Here is a 17,819-nt window from a genome sequence, read left to right as displayed (position 1 = left end):
AAAAAGTGAATCCAACCCAAGGACCTGCAGTAGAATATGCCTCCACACTGGCCACAATGATTTTAATCATTCATTCCTCACCGAAGTCCTCCCATATGTGAGAGGAAGTTTCTCCACTCCCAAGTAAGTTTTTTTGTCTTGGAATTTTTTCCCATCCATACATCATTTCCAGAAGTATGGGAGAGAACACCCACTTGTTCATGGGAGACCTCAAATAGCTCTAATGCTTGATTCCTTCTCCCTGGGCGTTTATATTGTTTGTGTCTTAATTAAATGCTTTGTTACTGGATCTATTGTTCTTGGGCATCTTGAATAGTGTTGCAGGGACTGGGGCTTGGGATATGATTTGCATAAATGCTTACTCAAAGCATCCTACAGTGAACCTAAGAAAGGTAACAAGGGGCTCCAGAGTCAGAGTTCAAAGGGGTAATTAAGAGGACTTTTGTTACAAATGTTTTAGAATGTTTATTCTTAAAGAATCTTAAAGAGAAAACAAAAACAAATTAATACCCATTCCCTAAGGGCACAAGGTGAAGTGGCAAGAATAATAAATTGGGAATCAGAGGATCTGTGTTCAAATCCTGTTTCTGCTATTTAGTACATGTGAAACTGTACTAAAACATTTAACCTCCCTGAGCCTGTTTCCTCACTTATAAAGAAGTTGGACTAGATGGTTCCTGCCTGTCTGGTCTTCTTGCAACTTATACCTCTAGTCAGTTCAGATGTTTTTCAGTCTTATATCTGACTCTCTGTGACCTCATTTGGGGTTTTCTTGGAAAAGATACTGGAATAGTTTGCCATTTCCTTCTCCAGATCATTTATAGATAAGGAAGTGAGCCAAATAGAGTTAAGTGACTTGCCCAAGGTCACATCATGAAGATGAGTCTTCCTGATTCTAAGCCCAGTCCTCTTTCCACTACACCACCTAGCTGCTTTCTTATACCTCCTCCTCACCTTAATGCACTGACCTCCTGGATGTTCCTTGAACAAGATACCTCATCTCCTGACTACAGGCTTTTTCAATGGCTGAATCCCAGCCATGGAATTCTCAGCTTCCTCATCTCTGCCTCCCGGCTTCCCTGTTTTTTTTTTCAAATCCCACCTAGAATCCCACCTTCCACAGGAAGCCTTTCATGACCTCCCTTAATGCTAGTACCCTCACTCATTTGATTATTTTATATTTATCCAGAATATAGCTTGCATGTTTTTTCTCCCATTAGACTGTGAGCAACTTGAGAGCAGGAAATGTCTTTTACCTTTCTTTGCATCCTCAATGCTTAGCACAGTACCTAGCACATAGTAGGCATTTGGTAAATGGTAATTGATTTCCTGTTCACTGACTGATTGATTAAGGTCTCTTCTGGCTCTAAATCTATCATCCTAAGATCCTATACCCCCAAGAAAACACTCCTGCTGGCACCAATGAAGGTAATTAAGACAAACTTCCTACAATTAGTTACTTCCTATAAAAGGAACTAAAAATGTTTAGGCTACAGTCTTATATGATCACAATTTCCTAGACCACCATTTTCCTCAGGCAACCATGTTTGCAGAGGTATGTTGTTGTTCAGTTCTGTCCTGACTCTTCAATACCCCATTTAGGGTTTTCCTGGCAAAGGTACTAGAGTACCTCCAGCTCATTTTACAGATGAGGAAACTGAGGCAAACAGGGTTACGTGACTTGTCCAAGGTCACACAGCTAGTAAAAGTCTGAAGCCAGATTCGAGCTCAGGTAGATGAGTTTTCCTGACTCCAGGCCTGGCACTTTATCCACTGTGATAGATATCTAGCTGCCCCAGAGGTATAGCTTCTAGAAAATTTGGGGACTACTGTGCTGTCATAATTTCCTAAAAACACAATCTCCGATCATTTTTAGATATTTCATCTGAACTAGATGACCCTGTCCAGGTCTTGCCTGTGATCTTGTTTTGTCTATTTTTGTGTCCTTTGATTCCCTCATTTCCTGACATTTGTGTAGCAAAGTGAATCAGCCAATCTGTCCAGCCAGGCAGTGCTGAGTCAGGAGCAGCTGGACTTGAATCCTGCCTCTGAAACCCACTTGCTGTAGGAAAATGATTGGGTCGCTTAAGCTCTCCCTGAGCCTTGGTTTCTTCGAAATGGAGGTATTAATACCTAGAAGACTAACGTCCCAAGGTTTTCCTGAGGCTCAAATGAGAAAATCCACTCACAAATTTGTTGTCGTTGTTTAGGTTTTCTTTTCAAACATTAAAGCACCATGTGAATGTCAGGGAGTTATGGTTATTCTTATTTTTGGGGTCCAGACCCGTGATTTCCCAGTGAGGAAACTCCCTCTACCAACGTAGCTTTGGTGGCAACTAGGCCGTGCATTGGATAGCATGTTAGACCTTAAGTAGGAAAAGTTGAGTTCAAATCCAGCCTCAGATACTTACCTGCTGTAGGACCATGGACAAATCACTTAACCCGGGTTTACCTCAGTTTCCTCATCTATAAAAAGGAAACAGCGATAGAACCTACCTCCCAGGGTTGCTGTGAAGATAAAATGAGATATTTGTAAAGCATTTTGCAAACCTTAAAGCTCTATATAAATGCCAGCTAAATATTATTATTTATAGCCATTCTACAACTCATATTCTTAGAATCCATAGCCTGGGGTAGTTAGAGATTAAGCAACTTCACTAAGGTCAGCCAGTAGGTGTCAGAGGCAGAGCACAATCCAGATTCATAACCAAGATCAGTTCTTTAGTCATTATGCCAACCTCTCTCTCCAATGACAGTGAAGATGATTGTGGTGTAGTGTGTGTGTGTGTGTGTGTGTGTGTGTGTGTATGTGTACTGGGCATGGTTGGGCATAGGCTTGTATGCCTGTGTGGGAGCATTGTGAATTAAGGGGCAAATTTTGAACTAGTACCGTATTTCCCCATGTATAAAATGCACCCTTTTTCGAAAAATTTGGGGTCTAAAAACTGAGTGCATCTTAGACAGTGGTTGTAGATTTTTTTACTTGAATTTCCTGTTTTTTCGCACTTGTCTTTGCCCTCATTGTTTCGCTTTTGTTACCAGTACATTAGGTTACTTTTTGCCACATTCTGCCCAGAAATGGCTCAGAAAAGATTTGTGTACAGTGCTGAATTCAAGTTAAAAGTGATCCAGTTTGCAAAAGTGAATGGAAATAGTGCTGCTGAACTTAAGTTTGGTCCTCCTCCAACTGAGAAAACAATCCAAGACTGGCTACGGGAAGAAGAAACCCTACTGAAAACACCACAGCAGAAGAAGGCCATGAGAGGCAAATCAGCAAAATGGCCTGATTTAGAGAGGGAATTGAAGATATGGATTGAAGAGCAAAGGACAATTGGAATTCCTGTGTCTACAAAGATGGTTCAGCATGGGACAAAAAGAATTGCTGATGAAAAAGAAGTTACTGATTTTAAAGGAGGATACAATTGGTGCTTCAGGTTCATGAAATGGGATGGACTAAGCATGGCATACACGCACCAGACTTGCCCAAAAGATGCCTAAAAGCTATGAGCACATGAATAAAACTTGAGTTTAATAACTTTATGTAATACATTTTTTTTTCAAATTTCGGACCCCAAAATTAAGGTACATCTTATACATGGGGAAATATGGTAATTTGTATCTCAATGAGGTTTGATTGAATTGATCCACCTTTGGCGTCCGCCTGTCACCCAACTCTCACCTGTGGCTCCTGAGAAGTTGAAGCATGTACAGTGGCCATACCCTGGTAAAACTGTCTCAGCAGACAGGCTAAGCCAGGTTGAGGCTAACTGATAGGCCTTGAACCCATTGGTATGTTAAGGAAATGTCTCCCCCAAGCATGTGAAGATTTCCCCCAGAGGAATGGGAAGATGAGAACAAAGCATTCCAAGGGACACGAAGGCAGCTGAAGCAGGAGCTATGGAACACTTAGAGCTTGGTCAGACACTGAAGATGTCAAGGTCATCTGCTTCATCCTGGGCCATCACCAATCATCTTGACTTGTCTTGCCACTCTGGAAGAGACAGTGGGCCTGATGACTTTGCACAGTTCTGCCTCACCTCATTTCATTCTTGAGTCAAGACATCACCCTATGATATTATTGGCCCTCTTCTAAACAAAGGATGAACGACAATGTTTGATTAAAGTTCAGGATCCCAAAATGCAAAGGACAGATCACCAAAAGTCATGATTCTAGTAGAGAGTCAGCAGAGAGAAAGTAAAGCAATCCAGGTTTATCAAGAAAAAATATTCAGAATCATTGCATCAGCCACAGAAGACGGAAACAGGTCAGGTCTTACTGGGGTCCCTGGTGGAAGAGGGGCATCCCAAACCAATAAAATCCCATGGGTTTTATAGAGTGCTTAAATGGGTCATGTAATAGTAGTCATTAGACGTGGGGTGCTGAGAGAGTAGGAAATCTGGACTTGGCACACAGGTCAAGATTTGGGGACTGGTGCTAATTCATGAAGAATGAATCGGAGCCTAGTTGATATTCAAACTCTCTGTTGACAGGAAAAGGGACTTTGAACTTCCCTGAGGTTTCTTTATTTAGTGGAGTGGGGAATGCTACTGAGCTCCTTACACCTTGGATCTAAAGAGACTCCCAACCCTGGCCTTATGACACTACAGGATGTCTCCATTACTCAAAGATGTTACAATAATAACCTTAAAAAAACTACCCAAAATAAAGCATATGGTAATATTAGCCTATAGGGGCAAGGAGGAAACACACATATCCATCAATGACAGCTTGATGCAACTTCCAAAAGACTGGGGAACTGATCTAAAGGGATGCACCTGTGGCGGGCCAAGGCAAATACACAGACTCACAGGAAGTCAATGTTAGAAAGGACCTTCAAAACTTCAATGGATTTGTGATCTCATCAGTATGGGTTCATCCTCCACCATATAGATTGCAACCCTTCTATGCCTTCTCATCCTGTGAAACCCTTGTGTCTTTCTGTAAATCCTCCAGAGGCTCTGGCTATTAGGCTGGATGCCTTCCTCTACAGTTCCTTTAACACTTTGGCACTCAGGCTGTCCATTTGTTATTCTTCATTCCTGCTACATGACCTTCCTGTTGTCTTTTATGCCCACTTCTTATATATGTTATTTTTGGAGATATGTTGACACCTACTTACACATACACGAGTCTCTCTACTGCCCTTTGGCTTACTAGGAATTGTGTGTGATTCTTAGGATTCCACGGTTTGTGGTCATGTAACATCAGTGGAAGAATGTTAGTGTTTCGGGGTGGGGGTGGGGATGAGGAAGGGAATGAGCATTTATATGGCACCTACTGTATGGCACATAATTAATATATAAATATATTTAATATAATATATAATGTAATATATTAATATATAAAAGTTAGCTCTTACTCTGTGCCAGGCACTGTGCTGAACACTCTACAGACATTATCTCATTTGATCCTCACAACAACCCCGAATGCTATTATTATCTCCATTTTACAGTTGAGGAAACTGAGGCAGACAGAGGTTAAGTGGCATGCCCAGGGTCACACAGGTAGTAAATGTCTGAGTTTCCTTATAGCAAGAAGCAGTTTCAAATGCTAGGAAATGCTGCCCAATTTCCAAAATGTGACTCACTTCCATCTCTTCCTGTTCATCCCTAGACCTAGTTTAATGTCTGTCTGCAATGTGTGCCCATGATATATGTACTAATGAGCTAGGAGAAAAGCTTAGAAGGCTTTAAGGATTACCTAGTTTACACTCTTCCTTCCTTCTTCTTCTTCCCTCTGTATTTTCTAGATGAGGAAACAGAAGTTCAAAGGAGTTGTGACTTGTTCAAGGTCACGCGGACCAGGTAATAGACTAGTATCCAGATATTCTGGCTACCTGTTTAGTAATTCATCTGGTATGCCCAGTACTACTATTCTTCCATCCAACACCTTAATCTTGGAATAAGATCTAGCTCTCTTTATACAATAATAGCTAAGATATATTTAATACTTTAAGGTTTGCAAAGCACTGTACATAAATTACCTTATTTGATGCTCACAACCATCCTGAAATTGCCCCTCTGTCATCCCCACTCTCTCACTTAATCTTAAATCTCTCCCTGTCTATTGGCTACAAAAACACCCATGTCTCCTCCATCCTCAAAACAACCCACACTTGATCTATCCATCTCTGTTAGCTATAGTCCCATATCTCTCCTCCCTTTTGTAGTTAAACTCCTTGAGAAGGTCATCTACGATAGGTGCCTCCACTTGTTTTCTCCTCACTCTCTTCCCAATTCTTGCTTCCAACTTAATCCTGCAAATGAAACTCTTCAAAGTTAGCAATGACCTCTTAATTGCCAAATCTAAAGGTCTTTTCTCAATCCCCATCCTTGACTTCTCTGCAGCCTCCGACACTGGCAGCCACCCTCTTCTTAATCCCCCCTTCTCTTCTCTCTAGGTTTTCATGACACTACTGGTTCTATTCCCATCTAGGTTACTGCTCCACAGTTTCCTTTGCTGGATCTTCATCCAGGCAGAACCCACAGGAATCTGTCCTGCGCTCTCTTCTCTTCTTTCTCTATCCTTCTTCAACTGGTGATCTCGTCAGCTCCTCTGGTTTCAATTACCATCACTACAATCCTGATTATTCTCATATCTACTTATCCAGTTCTAACCTCTTGGCTGACTTCCAGTCTCCCATCTCCAAATGCTTATTGGACATCTAGAACTTGATGTCCTGTACACATCATAAACTCAGCATGTCCCAAACTGAACTCATTGTCTTTTCCCTGAAACCATTCTCTCTTCCTAAGTTCCCTATTGCTTTTGAGGGTACTTCCAACCTCCCGATTACCCAGGTGTGCAACCGAGGTGTCATGCTTGATTGCTTAATCTCTTCCACTGCCCCCTGCCCTCCATAGCCATTCTGTTGCCAAGGCCTGTAAATTATATATTCATATCACCTTATATCCATACCCTTCTCCTCTGTGTCACTGCCACCATCGTGGTACAGGCCCTCATCACCTCACACCTGGAGTATTGCAATAGTCTGCTGGCTGATCTGCTTGCTCTAAGTGCCCCCCCCAATCCATCACTCAACCATCAAACTGATTTTCGTAAAACACAGATCTGACCACGTCACCCTCCTCCAGTGTATCCTGATCACCTCTGTTGGGCATTCAAAGCCTTTCAATAATCTAACCTCTATTCCCTCACCTTCCCGAAAGTCTTCTGACCTTACACACTTCCTTGGGTGATCCAGTTAAATTGACCTCAGTGCTGTTCCTTGAAGGAGACACTACATCTCCCAACTCCAGGAGTTTTTGTTGGCTGTTCCCTGGGCATGGAATGCTTTCCCCTTCTCCCTCATCTTTACCTCCTGGATTCCCTGGCTTTGAAGACTTTCCTGATTCTCCCTAATTCTAGCACCATTCCTCTGTTGATTATTTCTTATATAGCTTATTTGTACATAGTTGTTTGCATGTTGTCTCCCCTATTAGACTGTGAGCTCTTTGAGATCAGGGACTGTCTTTCACCTTTCTTTGTATCCCCAATGCTTAGCACAGTTCCTAGCACATAGTAGGTATTTAATAAATGTGTGTATGTGTGTGGACATGTGGATTTATATACACACACATATATATGTATATATGCATATATACATATATATACACATACATACATATATGTATATATGTCTGTGTGTATATGTATATATTCTTTTGTCTTCTCCCATTAAAAGAAGTTTTTGTGAGCAAGGATCATTATATCCACTGCATTTAGATCCCTAGCACATGATATTCACTTAATAAATGCTTGTTGTTTGATTAAAACTGAACAAAAATATCATCCCCTCCAGGAAGCTTCTCTAATCCGCTTGTCAATCTCTTTCCCCTTGACTTACATTTGTCTACAGCTTTTATCTAACATTCTCTACTATAGTTGTCTATGCTATAATATTACATGTTATAGCTGTGCGGTAAGCTCCCTGAAGGCTGGAATTCTATCTAAAGCTTCTCTCTGTCTCTATATCTAAAGCATCTCTACCAACATTGAGCACCAAGCAAAGGCACACAACAGGTGCTTAACGGATTTTTTTTTAATTCACTACATCTCTATTATCTGTGAGTAATAAAAATAGTATTTTGGCTACATACAGCACCTTTCTTCCAATGAAGTCTGCAGTGTTATCTTCTATTTGATCGGGTAAGGGGAGGAAAGGGAAAGCAGTATTACCATGTTCTGTCTTGGGCCCTCCCTGGTTGAAGATCAAGGTTGCTAGAAAAATATGGCTGACCTTGCACCTGACAGGAAACCTAAGTCTTGGCAATAATTTTGTGATCTCATGCAGGCTGATTATGGACAAATATTGTTACAGAAAAGCAATTTGGTAATGACCAGCTTTGAAGAATAATCATTTCCTCTTTAATTAAAAATGTGCCCAGTGGGCAGTCTATTTTTGTCCCAAATGAGGAAAATGAACATTCTGGTATCTGCCTCTGATATACAGGAATTACCAGCGAAGGCCATGATGGCTAAGAAATAGTTCACTGTTTACCAATTAGTCTTATTCTGGAACATCTGCACTATTTCTTTAGGCTATGTTTTCCTTAAAGGTAAAATGTGTTTATTCTCTGATACTAAAAAGCCTCAAAGCGTCTAGTACCATTCCATATTCTCAATATGATCAATGATAAAAGCATTCCCAACAAGCACTTGTAAATTGGAGGTGCTGAGTGTCTGTGCAGGGACGACAGGGGTAAAGGTACTCTAGTACCAATTTATCAAATGCCATCTTCACTAAACAAAAGTGATTATTTCAACCACACTTTGAAAAGAAACCAGGAGATTCTTCAATCTGTTGTTCAGGAAGCATGAAACAATTTCAAGAGAATGCAGCCTGAATTCTGAGAGTAAAAACTCAAATGGTCTTGTTGGTTTCACTGGTTCATAAAAACTTTTGTGCAGGAATATTCTGAGTATCTCTCTCCTTGGTAACTGTGCCTATGAAAAATTTGTTGCATAAAAGTTAGTTGAGTAGGGTTCATCATGAACCCCAAAGCATCAGAACAGAAAGCATCATACCATGGAACCCGCTATCACTGTGCTTTGCAGTGCTTATGAATATAAATAAGCAAATAGACCATTCTGAAGACATGAGGAAGCAGCTGGATAGTCCAGTAGATAATGACCTGGGCCTAGAGTCAGGAAGACCTGAGTTCAAATGCAGCCTCAGAAACTTACCAGGTGTATGACCTTGTGCAGGTCACTTGACCTCTATTTACCTCAGTTTCTTCAACTGTAAAGTGGAGATAATAATAAGCCTACCTCCCAGGATTGTTGTGAGGGTCAAATGAGAGATCTGTAAACCGCTTAGCACAATATCTGGCACATATAAATAAACATTAGCTATTATTATTAGCCAGGCTCCAAGAGAAGTAACAAGGTTCAATAGACTGAATGCTAGATTTGGTTTCAGAGGACCTGAGTTCAAATCCCAATTTTGTTACTTATGACTTGTATGACCTTGAGTAAGTTACTTAATCTCTCTAGGTCTCAGCGTCTTCATCTATAACATAAAGGAGTTGGACTATGTGACCTCCAAGGTTATTTCCAGTTCTCAATTTGCAATCTTTTGTAGAGGATAAAAAAGTAAAGAAATATGATGAACTTGAAGGGATCCTCCAAACTATGCCAACAAATACCTCAACACTTGGGGATTTGGGGTGGGGGGGTGGTGTAGCACAGGAGTGATTGACAAAAACTACGAAAATACTGTTCAGGATCAAGAAATGAAAAGAGTTGGTCAAGCACTTGTAAACTATATTCACATATTGTTTCTATATATAATCCTTTTTCAAGTTGCTGGTTGGAAAGCATTAGACATGGCAAAAGGGCAATCAGGTGGCACAGAGTGCTGAATTCAAATCTTGCTGTGTTCAAATCTTGCCCTTAGAAGCTTACTTGTTGTGTGACCCTGGGCAAGTCACTTAACCCTGTTTGTGTCAGTTTCTGCCCCTGTAAAATGAGCTGGAGAAGGAAATGGGAAGAAAACTTTGCCAAGAAAACTCCAAATGGGGCCATGAAGAGTCGAACACAACTGAACAACAACAAAAGACATGGCAAATACTGGCTGCAAACATAAAAATTTCTTGTTTTTATTTATATTTTCCATACAGTCCTGTAAGTTGAGAGGACAAATACGATGATCTCCATTTTACAGATGAGAAAACTAAGGCACAAAGAACTGAGGTGCCTCAGCCGAGACCACATAACTAGAAGTGTTAGCACCTGCATTCAAGCTTGAACCAAGGTCACAGTAATCCAAGTTCACTGCTTTTTCCACTATGATGTGCTGCCTTTCAAAATGTTATGTTGATCTTCTTCCAGTCTTCAAGAAAATCTAGAAAAGTTACATCAGGCTGCACCTTGAACTTAGATAAATTTATGACTGTCCAAGTGAAAAGCACTCAAGCTCATTCTTAGAGCTCCTTTAATTATTCACGGCCACCTTTAGGGATTTGCCTCAAGACACACAAAAAGCCTAAAATGCTTTGGAACCTCTCAATTTCCCACTATCTCTCTGCAATAGCACCAAAGTATGCTATAAGGAAAGGAAGGGGGGGGGATGGAGGGAGGGAGGGATGAAGGTAGGAAGGAAGGGAGGAAGGGAGGGAGGGAGGGAGGGAGGGAGGGAGGGAGGGAGAAAGCGAGGGAAGGAGGGAGGGAGGAAGTGAGGGAGGGAGGGAAGGAAGAAAAGAGGGAGGGAGAAAGCAAGGGAAAGAGGGAGGGAGGGAGGGAGGGAAGGAAGGAAGGAAGGAAGGAAGGAAGGAAGGAAGGAAGGAAGGGAAAAAAGCCTTCATTCTTGTCAGTCAGCAAGCATTTATTAAATGCTTACTACATGCTAAGTGGTTGAGATACCAAAAAAAAAAAAAGGGAAAAATACGGTCCCTGTCCCCAAGGAGCTCACATTCTAATGGGGGAGACAGTACACAAACACCTATTTATGTACAAGATGTACAGAACAGATGGAAGGTAACCTCAGAGGGAAGGAAGTAGCCATGAAGAGGAGGACCTGGAGAAGGTAGGATTTGAACTGAGTCTTCAAGGAAGCCAGAGGTGAAGAGGAAGGAAATTCCAGGCCTGGGGCACAGCCATGGAGTCAGGAAAGGAGGGTTCTGAGTTAGAAATAATGAGAAAGCAGGTGTTGCTGTATTGTAAAGTACATGGAGAATAAAACATTAAGAACATTGGAAAGATAAGAAGAGGCAAAGTTGCCAGGGCTTTAACCACCAAGTAGATCAATGAGATACATTCAGTGCTTTCTGTAATGCAGCATGATCACTGATAATTAAATCTTGGACTTGGAAGCAGCCATGAATACTGACTTTGACTCATGTCCTTGCTCTCTGCTGCCATCCAAACCCTGTCCTAATGATGAAATGCATTTAAATGCCTTAGTAAACCATATAAAAATAAACAAGGTATTTCCATGGATTGTTGATGTCACTTGATAATGGATTTTCTTTGCTACTGTTCAGACCTGTATGTGGCGTGATTCTTGTCCATGTGCTCCTATAAATCCTGTCCATATACTGAGGATCGTTTTCTAGGAAGATATGAATACAGCCTGTGAGCTACCCACCTGGTTATCCCTCACTCCTTTTTTTTCAGGTCATATATTTCTCTATATGCACAATGCCTGGCACACGGACATATAATAAACACTTGTTGCTTCTCTGACATCTTTTGCCCCATTTCTCAGGTGTTAAGTCCTTGTGGCTCCATACTGCTGCTTACTCACACCCACTGACCACCAATCATTGACTTTTAGGTAACCTGCAACTTGAATTTTTCAGAGACAATGACATCCCACGACTCAGAGCCAGACAGCATCACTTTTGCAGAATTCTACCCTGATGCCTCATTGTGATGTGAGACAATAACAGCCAGTGCTGCACAAGCTCCGGCAGGTTCCACTTTACCACGCTGAAAAGACTTGATTAAATAGAATTCCAGCAATAGGCTGCCTCTATTTTCTGAGGACGAGAGTTTTGGTGATGAATTCTTTGACCCCATCAACCCAGTGATTACTGTATAGCTGCACAAAACGGCAAAATTAAATAATGTGTTCTAAGATGGGATAGATGTTTGATTATTGGTCACAGTGAGAAAGAAAAAAAATGCACAAAAGCCACATGCATAGGAGCAAGGGAATGGCAAGATTACATGAATGAAAGTAGAGGGGCCATATAATAGCCAATAAAATCACAACAGCTCCAAGATTCCTGGAAAATACATGAGAATACTTATTCTTCTCGGTGAATTGAAGAAATCCTTTCCCCAAATCATTTTATGGGACTCCAGTCACCTCAAAACACTGCTATCTATCTGAGAGGAGAAACATTCTGACACACCAGAATAAAAGGCTGGAGGGAGAGTTATTTAGAAACACCATTTGTAAAAGGGGAATTGATCTTGAATTATTTGAGATGGCAGGTTCATTACTAAATGAGAAAAATGAAAGCAAGAATTAGTAAACACCAATGAATAGTTCCCTCCAACACTGGGCAATTCATAATAGACTTCTGTCTTGTGGCAGACTTTCCTGTTTTGGCATGGTTGTTTTCATATATGGAAGCTCGTTAAGGGAAGCAGTTATGGCTCTTATTCCTGTATTGCTACCCAGGATGTTTGCCTGTGGTAGGTCCCTAGTAAGCATATCAACTGAAGGAATGACTATTGGAATCTAATGGCTTTAAAGTGATAAGCTTAGAATGGCACACATCTAAAAAGTGAAGAAACAAATATTTACTTCAGAATACACATTAACTCAGGTCCCAGTTAAACAACATAACAGAGTAGCTAATCGTTAAATATAAAATGTAATTTACATTTAAAGTAAGAATTCAGTTTCCATAAAAGAACCAACTTTCTATAATATCTGAACAGAAGCCTGGTTCAAATCAATCCCATTCAATGAAGATTTAACAAGGGACTAGTAAAGGTACTGTGTTAGGCATCAGGAATACAAAGGTAAGAACTAGCTCTTGCTCTCAACGAGTTTACATTCAGTTGATGAGAAAAACCTCCCATCAATACTGCTGTTTCTTTGCCAATTTAATAAATCAACAAAAGTTCACGAAATATTAACTGGGTGTAGATCTCCGTGCAAAGTGTTGGAATCCACGATTTAAATGTATAATTTTTCCAATTACATGTAAAAACTTTTAACATTCTCTTTTAAAAATTTTTCATTCCAAATCTCTCCCTTCCCTCCCTCCCATTGAAAAGACAAGCAATTTGCTACAGATTATACGTGTGCAGTTATGTAAAACATTTTCATACTAGTCATGTGAAAGAAAACAGACAAAAACTCAACAGCAATAAGAAAAATGAAGAAAATTTTTAAAAGTATGGTATCTACATTCAGACTCCATCTGTTCTTTCTCTGGGTATGGAAAGCATTCTTCATCATAACTGTTTTAGAATTGTCTTGGAATCATTGTGTTGCTGAGAATAGCTAAGTTATTCACAGCTGATCATAATACAATATTGTTGTCACTTTGTACAATGTTCTTCCTGGTTTTTAATCACTTCATTTTGCATCAGTTCATGTAAATCTTTCCCGGTTTTTTTGAAATTATCCTGCTCCTTTTATAGCATAATAGTATGCCATCATAATCATATGCCACAACTTGTTTGACCATTCCCCAATTGAAGGGCACCTTTGACACCATAAAAAAAAAACAAACTGCTTTAAATATTTTTGTACGTGTAGGTCCTTTTTTTTTTTTTTAAATCTCTTTGTGGTATTCCTGAGTCAAAGGGTATGCAGCTTTATAGCCCTTTGGGCATAGTTCCAAATTACTCTCCAAAATGGTTGGATCAGTTCACAACTCCACTAACAGTGCATTAGTGTCCCAATTTTCCCACACCCCCTCCAACATGTCATTTTCCTTTTCTGTCATGTTAGTCAATCTGATAGGTATGAGATGGTACCTCAGAGTTGTTTTAATTTGCATTTCTCTAATCAATAGTGATTTAGAGCACTTTTTTATGACTTTAGCTTTGATTTCTTCTTCCAAAAACTGCCTGTTTACATCCTTTGACCATTTATCAATTTGGGCATAACTTGTATTCTTATCAAATTGGCTCAGTTACCTATATATTTGAGAAACGAGGCCTTTAGCAGGGAAACTTGTAAAAATTTTCCCCTAGTTTTCTGCTTTTCTTCTAATCTTGGCTGCAGTGTGTGTGTGTGTGTGTGTGTATAAAACCTTTTTAATGAAACCAAAATTATCCATTTTACATGCCACGTTATTTCTTGTTTGGTTATAAATTCTCTTATTTGTACATCTGACAGGTAAACTAGTCCATGCTCCCTTAATTTGCTAATGATAGTACCCTTTATGTCAAAGTCATGTACCATTTTGACTTTATGTTGGTATACAGTATGAGAAGTTGGGCTATACCTCGTTTCTGCCAAACTGTTTTCCAGTTTTCCCAGCAGTTTTTGTCAAATAGTAGTGTCCCAAAATCAGAGATCTTTGTTTTTATCAAATAGTAGAATTACTATAGTCATTTACTACTGTGTACTGTGTACCTAATATAGTCCTTTTATCCACCACTCTATTTCTTAGCCAGAACCAGATTGTTTTGATGATTTATACTTTGTAATACAGCTTGAGAGCTACTGTGGCTAGGCCACCTTCCTTAACATTTTTTTCATTGATGGAATACACAATTTAAATAAAATGCCTATGCTGCCCTTATAGAACATAACATCTAGTAGGCATGTAAGATACAAAGTCCTAGGTCACTAGAATATGCTATATATCATATGATAAATGCATTAGTGAAAAGCAGAATAAAGTGGGACAGGTGTTACTGGAAGGTGCAGTTTGAAGAAGGCCTTGTGGAAGAGGTAGCATTTGGAACGGATGGGGAAGAATTCAATAGCAAATACAGTATATGGAAGCAGGATTATAGGGCATAGGAAAGCAAACCATCCACTTGGGTTGGCACAGAGTACGGGGAAAGAGATAATATGAGATAAACTTAGAAAGGTAGGGTAGGGCCAGACTGTGGGCCTTGAATGCCAAGCAAAGGAATATGAATTTTACTGAGGTGATACGAGAGAGCCACTGAAGAATCCTGAGTGGAAGAATACAGTCAAAATTGCACAGACCTGTGAAGGTTCAATTCTCCACTCTTCTTTCATGATGGCTTTTCAATATTCCTAGTTTATGCCAATACCTCCCTCTCCTAAACTACTCTAGAAAAAAATTTAGCATTTAGTTACAAACTGTGTGATTTTAATCTCTCAATTTCTAATGCAAGTTTTGTTTCTTCTTTCTCATGATTCATTCCATTGGTCATAATTCTTCTTTACAACTTGACCACTGTGTAAACAAGTTCAACGCGAAGTTATATGTAGAAGACATATCAGATTCCATGCCGTCTGGGGGTGGTGGGGAATCTGGAACTCAAAATCATGTGGAATCGAGTGTCGTAAACTAAAAATAAAAAAATCTTAATTTAAAAATAAAAAAAATTTAAAAAGAATGCAAGTCTCTTAAAGGTAGGCAGTATGTGTGGAGTGTTGGCGCTAAAGGTCCGTTGGCAATTTTCACACTAGTACCAGAGACATACAACTAGAACTTGCACAAGCACCTAGCATTTCTAGAAAGACTTTTCACATTCCAATTTTCCATCTATAACTGACTAAAAATAGGCACTACTTAGTCAGTGACAGGCCAGGTTTGATTTATGAAAACAAATAGTCCAGGACATTGTAATTAAAGATCATAACCTTTCAAGGACAATTTTAGGCTCTTAATAGTGAATAGAGGCAACCTGTACCTTTTGTGCCTCTGGACTTGGATACATTATAAATTTAATAATCTGACAGCTAGGTGTTTATTTCTCTGGTTGAGAATGAGTAGAATGTTTCTCATCACAAAAAAGGTAAAATGAGAACTATAATTTTCTACACTAGCTAGAAAACAAAAGCAGCATAAATTCTAGGCTTTTGTGTTTCAATTGCATGGCAGAGCTATACAGCCAAACCTATATTTGTAGGGCATTCCAAAATCAAAATTGGTCTTTAAATGAGGAACTCAATGTTTTAATCTATCAAAAACGTTTTTAAAAATCACAGAATTTCACATTATCACTGTTAATGTACTTCTATATATAATATAGCACTAAGGATGGGTCCCTAAGAGTAGTTAAAAAAAAAAACACACACACCTGTACTTCTGTTGTATTTTTAAAAAAAAAAAAGTGAACCCTTACCAAAATGAAAAGCTGAAGTCCTTCAGTTCCCAAAGAGAATACCAAAATGTACCAACAGTACAACAATGAGCAACAATAAGAAGAAAAGGGGGTTGGGGAGAGAGGGAGCTTCTGTGTACTTTATCAGTATTATTAGATGGTCAACGTGCCAGTTTTTCCTCTGAAGTACAGGAAGGTTTGAAGTTCTGTGCTCAAAGCAAATATATTTATACAGGGTTTTCATAAAACCCTGATGTACTTTTAAATTTCAGCAAATTGCGCAGTATCTTCACTACCAAAAATAATGATAGTACCTAGCATTTACAAAGCATTGTAAGATCTGCCAAGTGTGAGCCGCACAGTCTGTAAGGTGGGTGCCGTTATGACTCTCATTTTGCAGAGGAGGAAAATGAGGCTGAGAGAGATTAAGCGATCTGCCCAGGGTCAAGGACGTGCAAATTAACTGAAAACTGTTAGAGAATACCAAGTACCGTACAGTCAGTTCTGCTATAAAGCAACATATGCTTCCCTGAAAAAATTCTGCACTATGCAAAATTGAGCTATAAAAATGATAGCGTCCATGGGAAAAAGGGACTGGGGGACAAACTCAAATGCTGTCAGTACCATGTTGAAAATAAAAACCAAACAGGAACCTAACAAAAACAGAAGCAGCTTTATACATAGTAAATGATTAAAATATACATAAATACAGAACAGTGGCAGTATCAGTGGCCTCAGGTCACTGCTCTACCTGAACCCAGGTTTCCATGGGGCCCAGGTTGGCAAAATCCAATTTTTGCCAGGCCAAAGCCAGGGCCTGGACCACGGAGGGGGAGGGGGTAGAATCAGACCAGCCCTCCTTAGTCCAGAGCTGTTACTGCACCATAAGATATGCGGTAAATATGGGACTTTGCCTTGAAAAAGACCTTAAGTTTACATAGGGAAGTGAGTGTGGGAAGGGGTACAGCTAACAAGTTATCCAACCTGCAAGACAACACCCACAGTGAAACTGCGTGTATGGTTCGTGCTTGGATCACTGGGTGCAGTTTTTCGTTTGTCCCTGATAAAATAGTACATAAGTAAACATGAAGTTCACACTATACTAAAATTGTTCCCTAATATATATCAATCTCATTGGAACACATTCACATTTTCAAAACAAGTGTTACTGCAGAACTAACTGTTTAGACACTACGGTAGTGGCCTGGGCCCAGAATTCAACAGGAGAAAGAAAACAGGAGGGACTGCATAGTGTTTTCAATGATCCAACGCTAATTCATGACACAAAAACATATCTTTTAAACACCAATATTCTTCCAATAATGCTGTGCAGAAGAATCAAAAGAGTGAGTGATCCAAAGCGAGAAGTGTGTACTGGGGATAAGCGGACTGTAGCATGTTACCAGTCATTATTTGGTGCAAGGGGCCTAAAGGAAATGCATGCTGGTCATGCAGGAAATGCATGTCAGTAAAAGGAAGTGGGCCAGTTTCATGTAGCTAATGAGAGACAACAGATGGGCAGTTCAAGTGCTAGACTGACAGCCACAGAAAGTGAGACCTAGAGCAGGGGTTTTTTTAACCTGAGGATCTGTGAACT

The sequence above is a fragment of the Trichosurus vulpecula genome, chromosome 3 (assembly GCF_011100635.1).
Source record: "Trichosurus vulpecula isolate mTriVul1 chromosome 3, mTriVul1.pri, whole genome shotgun sequence".
NCBI classification, from domain to species: domain Eukaryota; kingdom Metazoa; phylum Chordata; class Mammalia; order Diprotodontia; family Phalangeridae; genus Trichosurus; species Trichosurus vulpecula.
This window is presented reverse-complemented; position numbering follows the sequence as displayed.